This window comes from Schistocerca americana, chromosome 9, assembly GCF_021461395.2.
Source record: "Schistocerca americana isolate TAMUIC-IGC-003095 chromosome 9, iqSchAmer2.1, whole genome shotgun sequence".
Classification (NCBI taxonomy): Eukaryota; Metazoa; Arthropoda; class Insecta; order Orthoptera; family Acrididae; genus Schistocerca; species Schistocerca americana.
This window is the reverse complement of record NC_060127.1, coordinates 43,358,180-43,378,002: the sequence shown is the minus strand read 5'-3', so window position 1 is coordinate 43,378,002 and position 19,823 is coordinate 43,358,180. Positions and strand designations below refer to the sequence as shown.

The window sequence follows — 19,823 nt, the reverse complement described above, 5'->3', positions numbered from 1 at the left end:
AGTGTGTCAGATGGGAAGGTTATCCAGTTATTTTACAAATAAGTGAAAGAACAAAGTTACCAATTTGATGAAACAACTTCATCCTTCAAATTAAGTAAAACAACTGTAGCACAGGCAGAATCTAGTTCTACACTTTGATATTTATTTGTTTGTTTATTACAAAACTTAAGTTTTTCTACTTGCAAATGAGCACATAGAAGTTTAAATGAAAGTAATTAAGTGTTTCACATTCTCAAGTAAAAACTTTGAAAGAAAGAAAAAAAAAAAATCAAGAAAGAAGTAATGCTTCAACATAAATTGCAAACACATTTGAAGATCACAGTATCGAAATAGTTTTTAATATCATAAACAATATATTTATTCATACAATGTATGAAGTTACTAATGAGGAAACACATACATTAAAATACTTTAAGGAATTATATAACTTTTAGGCATATCAAAATTTGGTAACCTAACTACACTACAGTAATAAGTTGTGAATCAATTTCACAAGATACAGGGTATTACAAAGAAATAATAATAATCATCACGTTATACTGCCCTCCAAACTTCAAGCGGACTTCTCATCTTGGATCCTTGTATGTCACCCATTACATGCACAGCAGCACAGGAACACAGGAACCCATCACAGAACACTGGGGAGATAAAAGAAATTTATTTCTGATTGTGCAACACTGCTAAATAAAGTACTAATATGGCTATTGGGTTAGCCTCACCCAAAAATTGCTTTCAGCTACACGTTAACTACCCTGTCCTCAAAACGAAGGCTGGTTTGAACATTTTAGTGCTTTGCAATGAGGTAACAAAAGAATGGGATAACTCCCAATACCGTGTCAGGCCTCCTTTTCCCTGGTATAGTACAGCAACTCAACATGGCACAGATTCAACAACCCGTTGGAAGTCCCCTGCCAAAATATTGAGCCATACTGCCTGCATAACCATTCCTAATTATGAAAGTGTTGTCGGTACAGGTTTATGTGCACCTCTCAATTATGTCTTGTAAATGTTTTTATGGGATCTGGGCGGCCAAACCATTCACTCGAATTGTACGGAATGTTCTTTAAACCAATTGCAAACAACTGTGGCCCTGTGACATTGGCATTGCCATTCATAACAATTCCATCGGTGTCTGGGAACATGGTCTCCAAGTAGCTGAACATAACCATTTACAATCATGGTTGGTTTAATGGGACCAGAGGATCCACTCCATTCCATGTGAACACAGTCCACACCATCATGGAGCCACCACCAGCTTGCACAATATCTTGACAACACCTTGGGTCCATGGTTTCATGGGATCTGTACCACACTCAAACCCTATCATCCGCTCTTACAAACTGAAATCAGGACACATCTGACCACGCCACAGTTTGCCACTTGGCTGGAATCCAACTGATATGGTTACAAGCGCAGGAGAAATGCTGCATGCGATTTCATGCTGCTAGCAAAGGGAATCGTTTCAGTCATCTGCTGCCATACCCCAGTAACACCAGATTTCGCCGCACTGTCTTAATGGATAAATTCATTGTACTTCCCATACTGATTTATGCGGTTATTTCACATAGTGTCGTTTGTCTGTTTCCACTGACAACACTATGCAAATGCAGCTGTACTCGGTCGTTAAGTGAAGGCTATCGGCCACTGCATTGTCCGTGACAAGAGATAATACCTGGAATTTGGTACTCTCGGAACAACCTTAACACTGGATCTTTGAATACTGCATTTCTTCACTATTTCCAAAATGTAATATCCCTCCAACTACCATTCCGTGTTCAAGTCTGTTAATTCCTGTTGTCCGACTACAATCACGCCGGAAACCTTTTCACACGAATCACCTGATTACAAATGACAGTTCCGTCAATGCACTACCACTTTATACTTTGTGCACATGACACCACCACCACCACCACCACCACCACCACCACCATCTGTATGTGTGTGTATTGCTATCTTATGACTTTTGTCACATCAATGTAACAGGCGAGGTGCTACTGAAGGTTACCACCTACAATACAACTGATGAACTCAGCTTGTTATAGGGGGACCCACAGTTACCACAGCTCCAAACCATGGTGCACAATTTGGCATTATTCACACAGACCCAGCACTGCCAGATCTGAAATATGTGGTAAGTAACAGAAAAAAATGGTCTGAAAGTCTTCTGATCACATTGCCAGCAGACATTAAGGAAGAAACAGGGCATATCAAATACTCAAAATCAAAGTAAGAATACATTGTGTAAGCGCACAGGCTTCAAAGGTCACAGATAAAGGTTTTCTGGCTGTAGAGCTATGTCATGTTGCAAAGAGTAATTATCACAGACATTTCCCCTGTGGTTGCAGTGCCCTTCCTCTGGTTCTACTGGTCATTTTCAACAAAAATAAGTCGCCAAAATATCTGCCTTTATAGAAAATTCTATTTTTAACATACTCTAATTAAAATTGCAAACTGTGTCACTGATAAGAAAGTATCAGTATGCTTATTCTAAACGTACGTCATTTATCAACAGCCTACAGTTTGACAAGTGGTCTTTGCTTAGTATCTAAGCCATTCATCTGTGATATTACTATTTTTAGTCATCCTTGTCGGCATCATCTAGGATGATAGATTCACCTAATCAGTGGGAGTCAACAAAGCAGCACAGAAATTTTAACTGCCAGTGTCACAAATAGTGCAGGTGACTTCTGTATAAAAGGATGGTAAAAGAATGAACCCACAAAATTACAGACCAATATTCTTAAATTCGGTTTACTGCAGAATCCTTGAACATATTCTCAGTTCGAATATAATAAATTTTCTTGAGATCAAGAAGCTTATGTTCACAAATCAGCATGGTTTTAGAAAGCATTGCTTGTGCAAAACTCAGATTGCCCTTTTCTCAGTATTGCACTGTGGATGAAGGGCGGACATGCGAGTAGTTTGGACTTCTTAAGTAACAGAACCCAGTATGTTGTCCTCGATGGAGAGAGTTCATCAGAGACTAGGGTATTGTATGAAGTGCCCCATGGAAGTTGATAAAACCGCTGTTGTTACCTATATACATAAAGTGGTACATGGGCAGAAATCTGCAGTTGTTTGCTGGTAATTCTGTGGTATATGGTAAGGTGTCGAAGTTGGGTGACTGCAGGAAGGTACAAGATGACTTGGATAAAATTTTGTTTGTGTGATGAATGGCAGCTAGCTCTAAATGTGGGAAAACGTGAGTTAATGTGGACAAGTAGGAAAAAGAAACGCATAATGTTCAGATACAGCATTAGTAGTATCCTGCTTGACACACTCACATCCTTCAAATATCTGAGCGTAATGTTGCAAAAAAAATATGAAACGGAACGAGCATGTGAGGACTATGGTAGGGAAGGTAAATGGGTGACTTTGGTTTATTGGGAGACTTTTAGGAAAGTGTAGTTGATCTGTAAGGGAGACCACCAACGCTGGTGCAACTATTCGTGAATACTGCTCGAGTACCACGTCAGGTTGAAGGAAGACATCGAAGCAATTTAGAGGCGGGCAGCTACATTTGTTCCCAGTGGGTTCGAACAACAATAAGTGTTATGGAGAGGCTTCGGGAACTCTACTGTGAATTCCTGGAGGGAAGGCAATGTTCTTTTCGAAGAGCACTATTGAGAAAATTTAGGGAATTGGCATTTGAAGCTGACTGCTGAACCATCCTACTGCCTCCAACATACACTGTGCATAAAGACCACAAAGATAAATTACAAGAAATTAGGGCTCATACGGAGGCATACAGGCAGCTATTTCTCCCTTGCTCTATTTGCGAGTGGAACAGAAAATAAAACAACTAGTAGAGAAACAGTGTACCCTCCATCACACACCATATGGTGGCTTGTGGAGTATTATGTAGATGTAGATTTCAGCTGTTTCTTCTGTATATGTTGCAATTTCTGAGGTTGGGTCATGGCAGGACCTGTGTAAACAGCTGCTTTTTCAAATACATAGCCGATTGTGCACCTATACCAATAAAAGAATGTGACAATATATTCCTTTTCTCCTTGCTTCCAAACCCATCATCTGCCCACTGCTGTCTCACTGGCTGTGTGGAACCAATAGCTGAGGCAACCTCTTTCATTCCCATCATACCATCACGCGTTGACAACACTGCTGCACAAAACATGTAAGTACACTAATTTTCCCATCTATACTTTTACCATTTCCTGCAGAAATGTGCACTACTGTCGAATATTTGCCCAACTGTAAAGTTAATCTAATTCCGACTTTAAATGAAATACAATTTGAATTAAATACAACTTCACTTCCGCCATTTGCCGATAGGTGGTGACAACGGTAAGTAGCGATTGAAAGAAACAGATCGCAGACATCAGGCAGTTAGCTTGGACCTCGGTCAACATAACCTCATTCAAACATTAGTCGATTTGTGTTTGCATCATAAAGTTGTACTTGATTGAAAATGTCAGTTTACGAGCCTAATTCTCGTCATTTGCGGTAGGTGTTACTATTTTGTTTTTCAATATGAAGAAAACAATGGCTGAGTCTGATCGAATGCTCTCAAGCACGTATGGTAAGGATGCTATTAGTGATAGAATGTGTTGTGAGTGGTTTCAACGCTTCAAGAACGATGATTTTAATGGCATAGTGGTGGAAGAGCTAATGTTTTCAAAGATGCAGAATTAGAGACATTGCTGAGTGAAGACTCGCATCAAACTCGAGAAGAATTGGCACGATTAGTGGGAGTGCAACAGCAAGCCATTTCAAAACGTCACAAGACTATGGGCATGATTCAGAAAGAAGGAACTTCGGTCCCGTGTGAGCTGAAACCAAGAGACATTGAAAGGTGTTTGTGTGTTTGCGAACAGTTGCTTCAGAGTCAATAACTGGGGACGAAAACTGGGTTCATTTCGATAGCCCTAAACACAAAAAATCATGGGAATATCCCAGCCATGCTTCCACATCAACGGCCAAACCGAATATTCATGGCTCCAAGATCATGCTCTGCATTTGGTGGGACCAGCTTGGTGTCATGTCAGGTGTTAAAACCAACAATCACAAGTGTTCATTATCAAACACAATTAATGCGTTTGAGCAGAACATTAAAAGACAAACGGCCACAATACAGCGAGAGGTACGATAAAGTGATTTTGCAGCATGACAACACTGAACCCCACGTTACAAAAGAGGCCCCACGTTGCAAAAGAGGTCAAAACATACTTGGAAATGTTAAAATGGGAAGTCCTATCCCACCTGCCGTATTCTCCAGATATTGCTCCCTCTGACTATTACCTGTTTAGATCAATGGTGCATGGCCTGGCTAACCAACACTTCCAATCTCATGAAGAAGTCACAAATTGGATCGATTCGTGGATCGCTTCAAAAGATGAACAATTTTTTCGACACAAGATTTGTACACTGCCCAAAAGATGGGAGAAAGTAGTGGCCAGCGATGGAAAATACTTTGAATGATAAATGTGTAACCAATTTGTTTCATTAAAGCCTCAAATGATGGGGAAAAAATGACAGAAGCAAAGTTGTACACCTTGTAAATAAATAAATAAACAAATAATTGAAAAAATCCTTGTGAAATTAAGAATTAAATGTATTAATAATAGCTCATTAAAACTAAGCTTGGTCAAATTAGACACTGCCTGTGAATGCACTAGTGACGGTAGTGCACCAGCAATTTTGTTACACCACAATGCCTTTCCGAATCCTTCAAAACCTATCTTGATGTGACCTCATTTTCCACAGTCCATGTGTAAATATAAAATAACCCCTACACTAATCTATTATACGAATTAAAAATGTAGACCTCAGAAGTAGTGGTTTAATCTGGGAATGTAAAATGATACTATATTTTCCGAACAACTAATTTAGGAAAAAACATCTTAAAATATGTGCCCTTGTCAATCTGTCATAACAAACTGAACATGAGACACCTAAAACTCTTCACAACAATATTACGGAAAGGATAGATTGCTACTCACCATATAGTGGAGATGCTGAGTTGCAAACAGGCACAACAAAAGGAATGTCCAACAATTGAACACACACACACACACACACACACACACACACACACACACACACACACACACACACACACTGGAAACTGGAAGAAGCAATCTGGATTGGTGGGTGTTGTATCTTACTCTTGATATAACCACAGAAGGAGATTTTACTCATCGCCACCCTCAACTGTTTATAGTGTGGTGGGGGAAGCACTGTGAGAGAACACTAAAACACTTAGAATGATTAATGACAAGAACACACACATTTATTAACACATATTAAACTTTCTACAAATCGGCTCAGGCAGCAAACACTGAAGTTTCACTACTATCCCAGAAGCTAAGGCTGGGTGGTAAACAGTTCTTGTCCCACTAGAATGATCACTGAAGATGGGCTGGTGTGGACTCGCTAGAAGCAGACGATGCGCCGTGAGGTACAAAGGAGAAGATGGTCTTCTCAGTAGTAGAGCTGACTTTGAACTATCCCCTCTGCTTTGACGCTGCCGTGTATCACTTGTCTAGTGGCACCACTGCTGTGACTTCTTGGTGTGGCAATCATTGGGTGGTTTGTCGACCTATTGATGCCTGTGGTGCCACCTGGTGGGGTGTGCTGTGCTTATGACACCATACTCTTCCCCCCGTACTGCCTAGTTGTGGTTGTATATGGTTGCGGTGGGATCCGATGGAGAGGGGGAGGTCGGGGTACACCTGCAGCAGATCGGCCAGCTGAAGCTGTCAACAGGCACCTGTCCGTGACCCATCATTCGCCTGAACCCTCACGGATATGCCTGGCAAACTGCAGGAAGGGCGTACGCCTACATCCAGGGTCAGAGTCTCGAACACTGGAGGACACCCCTCCCCCCAATCAGAGAGGGAGGCAAGAGGGCACAAAGGCATCGCCCATAGCGACATGGGCTGCTGTGATATTGGCATCGGGGATGACAACGGGTCCACTTCCATGGGAAGTGCTTTGGGCTGAGATGCCATCTGGTCCACAGTGGGCAGCTGCGACACTGGCTCCGGGCTTCCAGAGTCTCACGGGTGAAGCTGGTTCTGGATCCTTTTAAGCAGCAACCCTAGACAGGAAGATAACAAGAACATCTTGTGTCCGAGGACATACAAAATGGTCCTCTGTTGCCATTGCTGTCCAGGCCAGAAGATCCTGAAGATTACTGCCTCCTGGCTCTGAAAATGAGAATCATTGTACTGACCGGTACTCAGCAGCAGATGAAGCAGTGCAATGCCAGTGGCCGTGCAGGAGTTCCATCAGGGAACGTTCATCTCACGGCAGTGCATGGTAGGTGGACAGCTAAAGTCCCAAGGCCTGCTCTCATGAGTGAGTTCCACGGTTTACTCATCTGTGCCTTGAATGTTTGCACAAAACGTTCAGCTTCACCATTTGATTGCAGGTGGAACTGCACTGTGGTAATATCTTTGATACTGTTAGTCATATAAATGTGTTCAAATTCCTATGTGGTAAACTGCAATCCATTATCAGACACTAACACTACTGGCAAGCCTTTGATGCAAAAAAAAAAAATTGAAGTAAGTGTTCTGATAGTACTCGCAGCCCAATGTGGGTGGTTTTCCACAGACCATTTGGGCGTGCCAGTCAGAAAAGCATTGAGGTGGTGCAACCTGTTGCTCCATAAAAGTGGCGCAGCATGATGTCAGATCTTCAATCAAGGCATCCATCCCTGAGCAAGAACAATGGCGTCGAGGAAGCTGATTTGTCCTCACAATGCCCCAGTGTCCCTGACACAACAACCTTAAAACATCCTGCTGAAGAGCCTGTCATTCTCAGTGTGTAACAGTAAAACACCACGCAGTACTGACAAGGCTCGATGGTGAGTGAAGTACCAATGTAGTTCCGGCCGAACAACGTCTTTCATTCTTCTTTGCCAACTTATGTGCATGTAATTCAGCACAGCGCTTAAATCTGCACCCACAGCTGTCTCCTGTGCTATGCAATGACGGCCCATGGGAAAGAAGCGTATATATCATCTATCTGAAAACAAGATACTTCGGAGGAGTTGAACTGATCATCTCTGTCCACTGGTAACCTTGGTAGCATATCAGAATTTGAATGTTGTTCTGTAGGGCAGTACAAGATTTCATAGTTTTAGTTTGACAACAATAGAGCCCATCGTTGCAATTTCTGCACCATGTGTGGTGGAACATGCTTGCTTGGGTGGAAGACTGAAGAGAGTGGCTTACGATCTGTGACCAAGTAAAATGTCCTTCCATGGTGATTACACCATGAATCATCGCTAATGCTTCTTTTTCTACCCAACTGTAATTTTCCCAAGTCTTAGAAGTTTGGAGGCAAATGCTATCGGATGAGCTGCTGATCTGACATGATGCAACAGAACGGTGCCTACGTCAATAGAAGAACCATCAACTGCTAACACTGCTGGTTTAACCATATCAAAATATATGAGGCACGTGTTACTAAGCGTTTGATCAAAAGCCAAATGACATTCTTTGGTCCATGCAAATTACGGTGTAACATGTGAAACGGAGCTGCAATCTGAGAGGCATGAGGAATGAATTTGTTGTAGTAGTAGTAGTAGTAGTAGTGGTGGTGGTACAGTTTGCGCAACACTGCTCACTGTTCCTTTAGATTTTAGGGAGCCAGCAAATCTTTGACAGCTTGCAAATGAGTCTGGATGGGTTGAATACCTTGCACATTACTGACATGTTCCTGATATTCTATATCCGCCTGGAAAAAAGAGCACTTGTCTTTGTGACACTTAAGGCCTGTTATTACAGCACTTGAAAAAGTCACTCGAGATTGGCTAAATGTTCTTCTGCAGAATGTCCAAACACAATGTTATCCAGGTAATTTGAGCAAGAAGGCAGCTTGGCAGTCACTAGTTCTAAAAAGCATTGAAAAATTGCTGGTGCTGACGCACTACTGAAGGGCAGGTGTTAAAATTCAAATAACCCAAGATGAATGTTAATAACCAAAAAATTCTTTGAAAAGTTATCCAAAGGCAATTGGGGGTAAGCATCCACCCAGCCTCTCTTGAAAAAGTAATGATGCTCGTCAAATCTGTCCAGCAGATCCTCTGGGCGAGGCAAAAGGTAAGTGTGTATCACTGTCTGAGAGTTCACAATCGACTTAGAACCAGCACACTGTTGAAGACTTCTTGAAGGTTTGGGAACGATGACTAATGGGGAAGACCACTGACTTGCACTGATTGGTTCGATGAAACCATCAGCTTGCCATTGTAGTCATTGTTCAGCGACCTGTTCCCTAGTGACAATGGGCACTTTCCTAGCTCAACAAAGCTTTGGTTGGGCACTGTCTCTGAATGACGCATTAGCTGAAACATTGTTTGCACAACTAAGACGGCCACTAAAATGTTTGCTAAATTTGTCACACACAGCTTGGAGCTTGTCTGTCAGCACATCTATTGAAATTTGCACAACTGATTTGTGGATTGACAGTCTAAAAATGTCAAAAGAATCTAAGCCAAAAATATTCTGTTAAGATTCGGCAGAAATCGGTGTGAATACAACTGTTTTTGTTACACCTAGGAAAATAGCTGGCATACTGAAAGTTCCAAAAAAGTGGAATTTCCTGTCCATTCTAAGCTGACAACATATGCATAGCTGGATTTGGTATTAGTGAACATAATTGTTCAGAAGTGTAACTGAAGTGCAAGTGTCCATTTGCAATTTAACATCTTCCTCATCTATTGTCATTTTTTACGTACTGTCACAGTAACACAAATCTTGTCCCGACTACGTTCTACACCTAAGAGAACTATCACTTCCTGCCTGTTGCAATGAGTTACTACAATTTGTGAGGGTGAAGTTGACAAAGATTTAGTAATGGACCTGTATTTGCTTTGGCATGACTTGTTTGGCATATGAAAAATCGGCCGACTGGCATTTGCTAAGTTTTGTACTTGGGCGACCTTTCACAGCATTTACTACAGCCACTGGGTGCACTGTTCCGTGGTTGGCTGTGTTGTTACATGAATGATCTGGACTTGTTTAGTGGCATGTTGCTTGGGAATTTGCTGTCCACACAGCTTTTTCATGCACACTGACTGAACATGACTGTTTGTGTTGTAAAAATAACTAACAGCATTGTGACTTGGGCACTGAGCACACTTAAAGGACTTTGACCAAGACTTTGTCGTTTTATGTCTACCAGTGTCCTGCTGATGCAGCGTGGCACTGTTTGCCTACGTACGTGACATGACACGCTGCATCACGTGTCAGGTGGGCATGGAACTGTTTACGTTCTACAGCACTACTCACATTGTCACTATACAATTCCTTAATATGTGACATTTGCATCTCACACTGAACTAAATCATAAGAGTCCTGAGCATCAATTAACTGTAACAATGTATACAAAGAAGGATCAGCTGTTTCAAAATAGCAGCACAAATTCTATCGGCACAAACATTTTGAGTTATAGCATCACACAGCATGACATGACTGTATCATTGTTCACAACAAAAAAAATGGCAGTGCTTATTTAAACCTTGTAATTCAGTGATCCACTGTTTATGAGTTTGACCTGCTGCTCACTGAAGGCAGAAAAACTTGAACCCTGCAGCATCCACGAGTGTTTGCTCATCAAAGTAAGTGGTTAACTTGCTAACTGAAGTATCAAATTTACTGTTCTGGTTCTCTGTCAGGAAACAATTTCACTATGAGCCTGCAAACATCTGTGCCCCACACCCTGCAATTTTTGTGCCTCCAATTCATCAACTGAGCTAAATATTCTGACCAATTCTAATGCTGTTTGTTGAAACTGCGAAATAGTGGAACGGCTCATGGAGGCTGTGGCTGATGTGCTGCTTGTAGATTCTGCTGCTGGTGTAGTGTTACATGTATAATGGCTTGCAGCAACTGCTGGATTTGCTTACTCTGTAACTGAGTAACACACGTCAGGGAACAATCCTGTAACACAGAAGCCATGCCTGTAAGGACTTTGGATTGGACGCTGCACACAAAATAACACACTCGTCTCAGCAGTAGTGTCCATACCGGGGCAAAATTACACACACTAATATACTAATATAAAAAGAAATAGCAAGAAATAAATAATGTGTAACGAGAGTGGATGTGCAAAAACAAAAATTAATCCTGTAACTTGCGTAGATCCTTTCCCTCCTTGTCGCCAGCTGTTGTATCATACATTGGATAGAAGTACAGAAGGAGATTTGACTCGTCACCACCCTCAACTATTTATAGCGCGCTGAGGAGAACACTGAGAGAAGAATGAGGAGAACACTGATAATGATTATGGACAAGAACACACACATTTACTGATGCATACTCTTCTTTGTGCGAATTGTCTTGGGCAGCAGACCCTGTGGTTCAATTACCATTTCAGAAGCTAAGGCTGTATAGTAAACAGCTCTTGTCCCAAGAGAATTTTCAATGAAGACAGGCTGGTGTGGACTCGCTAGACACAGACGATGTGGTGCGAAGCATACAAGTAGAAGGTGGTGGTCTTGGTAGTAGAGCTGACTTGGAACAACCAGCTCCGCTGTGGCGCTAGTACATATCCCTTCTCTGTCAGCACCACAGCCTCGACTTTTTGGTGCAGCAATAGGTGGGCTAGTATCTGGAGTGGGTTATCGACCTATTAATGCCTGTGGTGCTGCCTGGTGGTATGTGGTGTGCTTACGACACCACAGATGGGATAAGGAGGAGGCTGGGGCAGGGAGGATGACGGATTGCAGGATAGGGGAGGGTGGTAGTAAAGTGATGCTTGTGGAAGCATACAGGAATGAGTTGGAGAGAGGGTAGGGCAGTTAGATGGGGAGGGGGGCGGCAGCGGGAAAGGAGACTGTGGATGCATAGGTGGAATGGAAAGCTGTGTAGTGCTGGAGTGGGAACAGGGGAGGGGAAAGGGAAAGGTGGGTGAAGGACGAAGACTAACAGAGGTTGAGGACAGGATTACGAGAACGTATTGCAGGGAGAGTTCCCACCTGCACAATTTAGAAAAGCTGGTGTTGACAGGGAGGGTCCAGATGGCAAAGGATGTGAAGCAGTCATTGTAATGAAGAACATTGCGTTGGGAAGTGTGCTCAGCAACTGGGTGATCCAGCTGTTTCTTGGTCACAGTTTGTCATACGGACAAACAGCCTGTTGGTTGTCATGCCCACATAGAATGCAGCACAGTAGTTGCAGCATAAATTGTAGATCACATGACTGCTTTCACAGGTAGCCCTGCATTTGATGGGATAGGTGATGCTTGTGACCGGACTGGAGCAAGTGGTGGTGGGAGGATATATGAGAGCGGTCTTACATCTATGTCTATTGCAGGGATATGAACCATGAGGCAAGGAGCTGAGAGCAGGGGATGTGGAGGGATGGATGAGGATGTTGTGCAGGTTCGGTGGGCTGCAGAATACCGCTGTGGGTAGGACATTCCTCACTTCAGGGCACAACAAGAGGTAGTCCAAGCCCTGGCAGAGAATGTGAATCAGTTGCTCCAGTCCTAGGTGGTACTGGACTATGAGAGGAATGTTTCTCTGTAGCCAGATGCTGGGACTTTGGGACATGGGGGGTGCCTGGAGGTTGGGAGAGTAATTGAGGTTTTCTAAGGCCTCAGCAAGACCTTTGGTGTTTGTGCCTATATGCAACTCAAGCTCTCTGTTATTAGTGAGCGGCAATCTATCTTATTCGTAACATTGTCAATATTTTATCCTGGCTTTTCCATTATCTTACTTTGTGTAACGGATTTTCTTCTGTCCCTTAACCTAGTGCTGTTTTCCTTTGTTCTTTTCTTCTTTCGTGTGTTTCACTTGTCACTTTCCAAGCTGCACTGTGCACTCTTTCTTACACGCTACACTATATCACCCATCACACCTGCACACAACACTCAGCCACAAGACTGTCGTGATTGTTGGTGTAGTATCTCATGTTCCACAATACTCCCGTAGATATCATTAATCCTAGACCTTCAAATTGATCACTCTTGCATTTTTTTCACGCATTATTTTTGTATCTCCCTGTGCCACATGAACTTTTACTTGATCCTACAAAGCCCTCCACACCCCCACTCCTTCTTCTCTCTTATTCCAGGTCGTACACACTAACCTCACCTAATCTAATCACATCTGCTGTCCCCTGTCTTCATACATACTGCCTACAAACCTGCAACCAATATTAAAATAGTTTTATTCAATTTTCTTTGATCCCGTTGTGTTTTCATGTCATTTTCAGTTAGTTTTCACCTTTCATTATCTGTCTACTCCCTCAGGTTTCATCTTTTATCCCCATACTTAATCCATTCCGTCCTTTTCTTGAATTTTCCTACATATTTTGGTATATTTCTGTGAATTTTTTCACACATATTTCTACATTTTTTACGTATTTTTATACGGTTTTATTCTCCACAATGGATCCTTGATCCTTCCATCTGTACCAATACCGAAAAGTTTTCTCACCCCTAGCCAGAACCCAGTTACACATACTGTTCCTGTGTTGTTGCTTGGTTCATGGAATCCCCCCAAATGGCCTTACCATCAAATTATCCATCTATGGCTGCAGCCCCTCCTTCCACGATGACCTCCATCTGATCAGATTCTGCCAGTCCTTAACCCTCACCAATGTAGTCCTACAAGACTCATCGATTGGGCCCAAACTTTGCAATACCTCCTCTCCATATATAAAATTCTCTTGCTATGCAATCCCATATTCCTGGATCCAATCTCACACATTGAAACTCTCACTCTCCAGGAACTAGACCAGCATGCACAATGTCACCTCAAAAAACTATCCAACCTGTTCACCACCTACTGCTGCCTTTGACTACTACAACATGACAACCTCCAAACCTCCCCACATCCCCTCACAGCCAATACATCCTGCCTCGCAGACCGGCTACATTTACCCAACCCTCAAAAACTCCTTCCCACCACCATACAAAATTCAGAACCTAAACAGGTCCAAAAGATGGTCATGAACCTTTCCTTCAAAAATCTTAGCTCCGCAGAAGTATCAGTCTTCTCCAAAGGTCTCGCATTTTGCTTCACTCTCAAATTCATTCATGCAGGACTTGATAAAGACCTTTCCTCCTCCTCCTAGTCCCTACAATGCAAACCCTTTCTTGCCACCAACCCTACCAATCAGATTCAATTCCTTAGGCTCATCCCACACTCTCCCGAGAATCAAGCTCGCTCTCACCACCACTACCACTCTGCACACTCCAAAGTTCTACATGCTTCCAGTCCATGAACCTAACCACCCAGGACGCCCCACTGTGGTTGGTTACTGTGCCCCTACTGGGAGAATCTCTGCTCTTGTAGACCAATACCTTCAGCCTATTACCCACAACGTATATGAAAGATACCAACGATTTCCTTCACCAACTCTCCGTAGTTCCTGACCCTTTACCACACGGTGCCCTGCTTGTCACTATTGATGCCACCTCCCTCTACACAAACATCCCTAATGTTCATGGCATTGCCACTCTTTAACACTACCTTTCCCAATACCCAACAAATTACAAATATACAACCTCCTTACTGGTCACCATGACCAACTAGATCCTCAACCATAACATTTCTTCTTTGAATCAATGGGCACCCACATGGCACCATCCTCTGCCTATTTATTACCGGACCATCTAGAGGAATCCTTTCTAATCACAAAGAATTCCAAACCCTTCAACTGGTTCAAATTCATTGATGCCATCTTCATGATCTGGATCAATGGTGAGAACACCCTATTCACATTCCTCCAGAACGTCAACACTTCATCTCCCATTTGCTTCAACTGGTCCTCCTCAACCCAACAAGCAACCTTTCTCAAAGTTGATCTCCACCTCAAAGATGGCTACATCAGTGCCTCCACCCCTATCAAACCCACCAACCATCAACAATACCTACCCTTGAACAGTTGCCACCCACCCCGTACCAGGAAGTCCCTTACATACACCCCACCCACCTCCTGGCTGTCACATGTATAGTGACGAGTAGTCCCTCTAGAAATATACGGAAAGTCTCAATGAGGGCTTCACAGATCATAATTATTCTCCCAACCATGAATAGATACAGATCTCCTGTGCCTTATCTCTCCAGTCAGCACCCACCTCCCAAGTCCCACCATCCAGCCACAGAGCAGCATATTCCCCTTGTGACTCAAAACCACCCAGGACTGGAGCTACTGAATTGCATTCTCCATCAGTTTCGACTACCTCTCGTCATGCCCTGTTGGTATGACAACCAACAAGTTATCTGTCCGCATGAATGGCCACCGACAAACTGTAGCCAAAAAACAGCTGGACCACCCAGTTGCTGAGCACCCTGCCCAACAAAACTTTCTTCATTTTAATGACTGCTTCACAGCCAGTGCCATTTAGAGCCTTTCTATCAACACCAGCCTTTTTGAATTTATAACCATAATTTTATTAATGAGTTTATTTTCAAATTCATTAACGTTCTCATAACCCTTCTGGCTTCCACCTTCGTTAGTCATAATCCTGCAACCACCTATCCCCTTCCAAGTTCACACTCCTATTCCACCTGTCTTCTTATCTCCATTTCTGTCCCCCCCCCCCCCCCCCTCTAACCACCTGACTGTACCTAGAAGACCCACCCTCCCTCCATCTTGTTTCTGTATGCTCCCGCAAGCATCACTTTCCCGTCCCCCAACCCTACCATGCTATACCTCCACCTCCCTGCCCCAGCCCGTCCTCCTTACTCCCATCACCCAGATTGCTTGTAACAACCATACACAGCTGCTTGCAGGCTGGCATTGGCATCCAGACACTGGTTGTGTGTGGTTGGTTGGTTGGTTTGGGGGATTAAAGGGACCAGACTGCCATGGTCATCGGTCCCTTTTTCCAAAGACAAAGAACACCCACAGAGAATAAAAACAAGGAACAGAAGAGATCACAGACGACACAGAACAAGAGATACTGAGACAAAGACAAGACAAAACAAACTAAAACCACACAGAGTGTGACGGTGGTTGGCCGACCATAGACATAAAAAGGAAAGGCCAACCACTGAGAAACACATTAAAAAATCAGTGTAAAACCATAGGCCAAAGGCCAGAATCAACACAAATCATTAAAAGAAAACAGAAACACTCAGAGTAAATGATAAAATCCCCCTGCCCGAATAAAACGTAAAACTGAGTCAGCCATAGTGGAGTCGTCTGTTAAAAGGGCAGGGAGCGTAGCAGGCAGCGCAAATGTCTGCCTGACCACAGCTAAAAGGGGGCAGGCCAGCAAAATGTGGGCCACTGTCAAAGCTGCCCCACAGCGACATAGAGGAGGGTCCTCCCGGCGCAGTAGATAACTGTGTGTCAGCCGGGAGTGGCCAATGCGGAGCCGGCAAAGAACTACCGAGTCCCTGCGAGTGGCTCGCAGGGATGACCGCCACACAGCCGTCGTCTCCTTGACAGCACGGAGTTTATTGCGCATTGTCAGTTCCCGCCATTCAGCGTCCCATAGCGCCAAGATTTTGCGGCGGAAGACTGCCCGCAAATCAGTCTCTGGGAGGCCAACGTCCAGAGATGGCTTGCTGGTGGCCTCTTTCGCCAGGCGGTCAACATGTTCGTTACCCGGGATACCGACATGACCGGGGGTCCACACAAAGACCACAGAGCGGCCGCAACAGGCGAGAGTATGCAGAGACTCGTGGATAGCCATCACCAGACGAGAACGAGGGAAACACTGGTCGAGAGCTCGTAAACCGCTCAGGGAATCGCTACAGATAACGAAGGACTCACCTGAGCAGGAGCAGATATACTCTAGGGCACGAAAGATGGCGACCAGTTCAGCAGTGTAAACGCTGCAGCCATCCGGCAAGGAACGTTGTTCGGAATGGTCCCCTAGAGTGAGCGCATATCCGACACGACCAGCAACCATCGAACCGTCAGTGTAAACAACACCAGAGCCCTGATACGTGGCCAGGATGGAATAAAAGCGGCGGCGGAAGGCCTCAGGAGGGACTGAGTCCTTAGGGCCCTGTGCCAAGTCGAGCCGAAGGCTAGGGCGACGAACACACCATGGGGGTGTATGCAAAGTAGCCCGGAAAGGAGGTGGAACAGTGAAACCCTGGAGCCCAGAGAGAAGCTCTTTGACGCGGACCGCTATTGTACAACCAGACCGCGGCCGACGTTCTGGCATACGGACGACCGACCGCGGGAACAGGAGGCGATAGTTTGGATGCCCGGGCGAGCTTAGTACATGGGCAGCATAAGCGGCCAGCAAACGTTGTCCACCTCCAGAGGGTTCTTTCCAGGCTTCAAAACGGGGATGACAATGCCTTCCCGCCATTGCGACGGAAACTCCCCCTCGACCCAAAGACGGTTGTAAAGATCGAGAAGGCGCCGCTTGCAGTCCACTGAAAGGTGTTTCAGCATCTGACAGTGGATGCCATCTGGCCCAGGAGCGGTATCAGGGCAAGCAGCGAGGGCACTGCGAAATTCCCACTCACTAAATGGAGCATTGTAAGATTCTGGGTGGTTGGTGCGAAACGAAAGGCTCCGACGTTCCATCCGCTCTTTAATGGAGCGGAAGGCCTGGGGGTAATTCGCAGAAGCGGAACTCATACCAAAATGCTCTGCTAAGCGATTGGCAATGACGTCGGAGTCAGTACAAACTGCTCCATTCAGTGAGAGCGCAGGGACGCTGGCAGGTGGCCGATAGCCGTAGACGCGTCGAATCTTGGCCCAGACCTGCGAGGGAGTGACATGGAGGCCAATGGTGGACACATACCGCTCCCAGCACTCCTTCTTGCCTTGGCGGATAAGGAGGCGGGCCCGCGCACGCAGCCGTTTGAAGGCGATAAGGTGGTCGAGGGAGGGGTGTCGCTTGTGACGCTGGAGCGCCCGCCGGCGATCTTTAATCGCTTCAGCGATCTCAGGCGACCACCAAGGCACAGCCTTCCGCCGAGGGGACCCACAGGAATGGGGAATGGCAGATTCGGCGGCAGTAACGATGCCGGTGGTGACCGATTGAACCACCGCATCAATGTCATCGGTAGAGAGAGGCTCAAAAGCGGCAGTGGAGGAGAACAAGTCCCAGTCAGCCTTATTCATAGCCCATCTGCTAGGGCGCCCAGAAGAGTGGCGCTGTGGTAGTGACAAAAAGATCGGAAAATGGTCACTACCAGACAGGTCGTCATGCACACTCCATTGGACAGACGGTAAGAGGCTATGGCTACAAATTGAAAGGTCAATGGCGGAGTAGGTGCCATGCGCCACACTGAAATGTGTGAAGGCACCATCATTTAACAGCGAGAGATCGAGCTGCGACAATAAATGCTCAATGATGGCGCCTCGACCTGTTGCCACTGACCCACCCCACAGAGGGTTATGAGCGTTGAAGTCGCCCAATAGCAAGAAAGGTGGCGGCAATTGGGCGACCAGTGCAGCCAGGACATGCTGCGAGACATCACCATCCGGTGGAATGTAAAGACTGCAGACGGTAACAGCCTGTGGCGTCCACACGCGTACAGCGACAGCCTCTAAAGGCGTCTGGAGAGGGACAGATTCGCTGTGCAAAGTGTGAAGGACATAAATGCAGACGCCACCAGACACCCTTTCATAAGCTGCTCGGTTCTTGTAATAACCCCGATAGCCACGGAGGGCGGGGGTTCGCATCGCCGGAAACCAAGTTTCCTGGAGAGCAATGCAGAAGAAAGGGCGAAGGCTGAGAAGTTGGCGGAGCTCAGCTAAATGGTGGAAGAAACCGCTGCAGTTCCACTGGAGGATGGTATTGTCCATGGCTGAGAAAGGCGTGACAGGACGGGGAAGGCAGATTACGCCGCTGGGTCACCTGCTGCCTCCGATTGAGCACCCGTGCTAGTGTTATCCATGGCGTCTGAGGGACCGGCGAGTTCTAGGTCCTCAGCGGACGCCAGGATCTCCACCTCGTCCTCAGACGCAGAGCTGTAAGGTGGCGGTGGGGTGGCTGCCACCGCGAGTTCCTTGGGCTTAGAGCTCTTCTTCTTTGATTTCTCACGCTGCTCCTTGGGTTTAACTGGCTGGGAGGGCTTCACCGATTCAGTCTCCGGGACTGAGGAGGATCGTGAAGCCCGTCGACCAGCTGATTGCGGGCACTTACGCCACTGGCGGTCGTCAGCCTTCCCACTGGTGGAAACCTGGGAAGGGAGGGACCCGAGGGACCCCTTGCGAGCGTGAGAAGCCGAAGAAGTTGGACACTTCTCCGGCTTAGAAGCAGGGACGGACGTCCCTGATGGGGGGGGATGGTGTTGCCCCTGAGGTAGGTGGCGCAGGAGCAACCCGGTGGGTAGAGCCCCCCACTGGCAAGGGGGCAGGAGGAGTCTTACTGGTTATCGAGCTGGCTGGAAGTCGTGAAACTGATGGGGTGGGCACAGGTGTCGTAGCGGCGGCGTAGGATGACGTCATTCGCACGGGATGTAATCGGTCGTATTTCCGCTTGGCTTCAGTATAAGTCAGTCGGTCCAGGGTCTTATATTCCATGATTTTGCGTTCTTTCTGGAAGATTCTGCAGTCTGGCGAGCAAGGTGAATGGTGCTCCCCGCAGTTGACACAGATGGGAGGCGGGGCACATGGAGTATCGGGATGAGACGGGCGTCCGCAATCTCGACATGTGAGGCTGGAAGTGCAGCGGGAAGACATATGGCCAAACTTCCAGCACTTGAAGCACCGCATCGGGGGAGGAATATAGGGCCTGACGTCACATCGGTAGACCATCACCTTGACCTTTTCCGGTAACGTATCACCCTCGAAGGCCAAGATGAAGGCACCGGTAGCTATCTGATTTTCCTTCGGACCCCGATGAACGCGCCGGACGAAATGTACACCTCTGCGCTCTAAGTTGGCGCGCAGCTCGTCATCAGACTGCAAAAGAAGGTCCTT

General features: G+C 45.6%; 1 protein-coding gene across 9 annotated transcripts in view; it reads right to left on the bottom strand.

The window, feature by feature from the left end:
* Window positions 1–280: 280 nt before the first annotated feature.
* The window catches only part of LOC124551035 (speckle-type POZ protein-like), a 115,122-nt gene continuing 95,579 nt past the window's right edge, over window positions 281–19,823 (bottom strand). For all 9 annotated transcript variants that reach the window (XM_047125895.1, XM_047125891.1, XM_047125893.1 and 6 more), the window contains one exon: window positions 281–638. The gene's annotated coding sequence lies outside the window, so the exon portion shown is untranslated. The remainder of the gene's footprint in view (window positions 639–19,823) is intronic.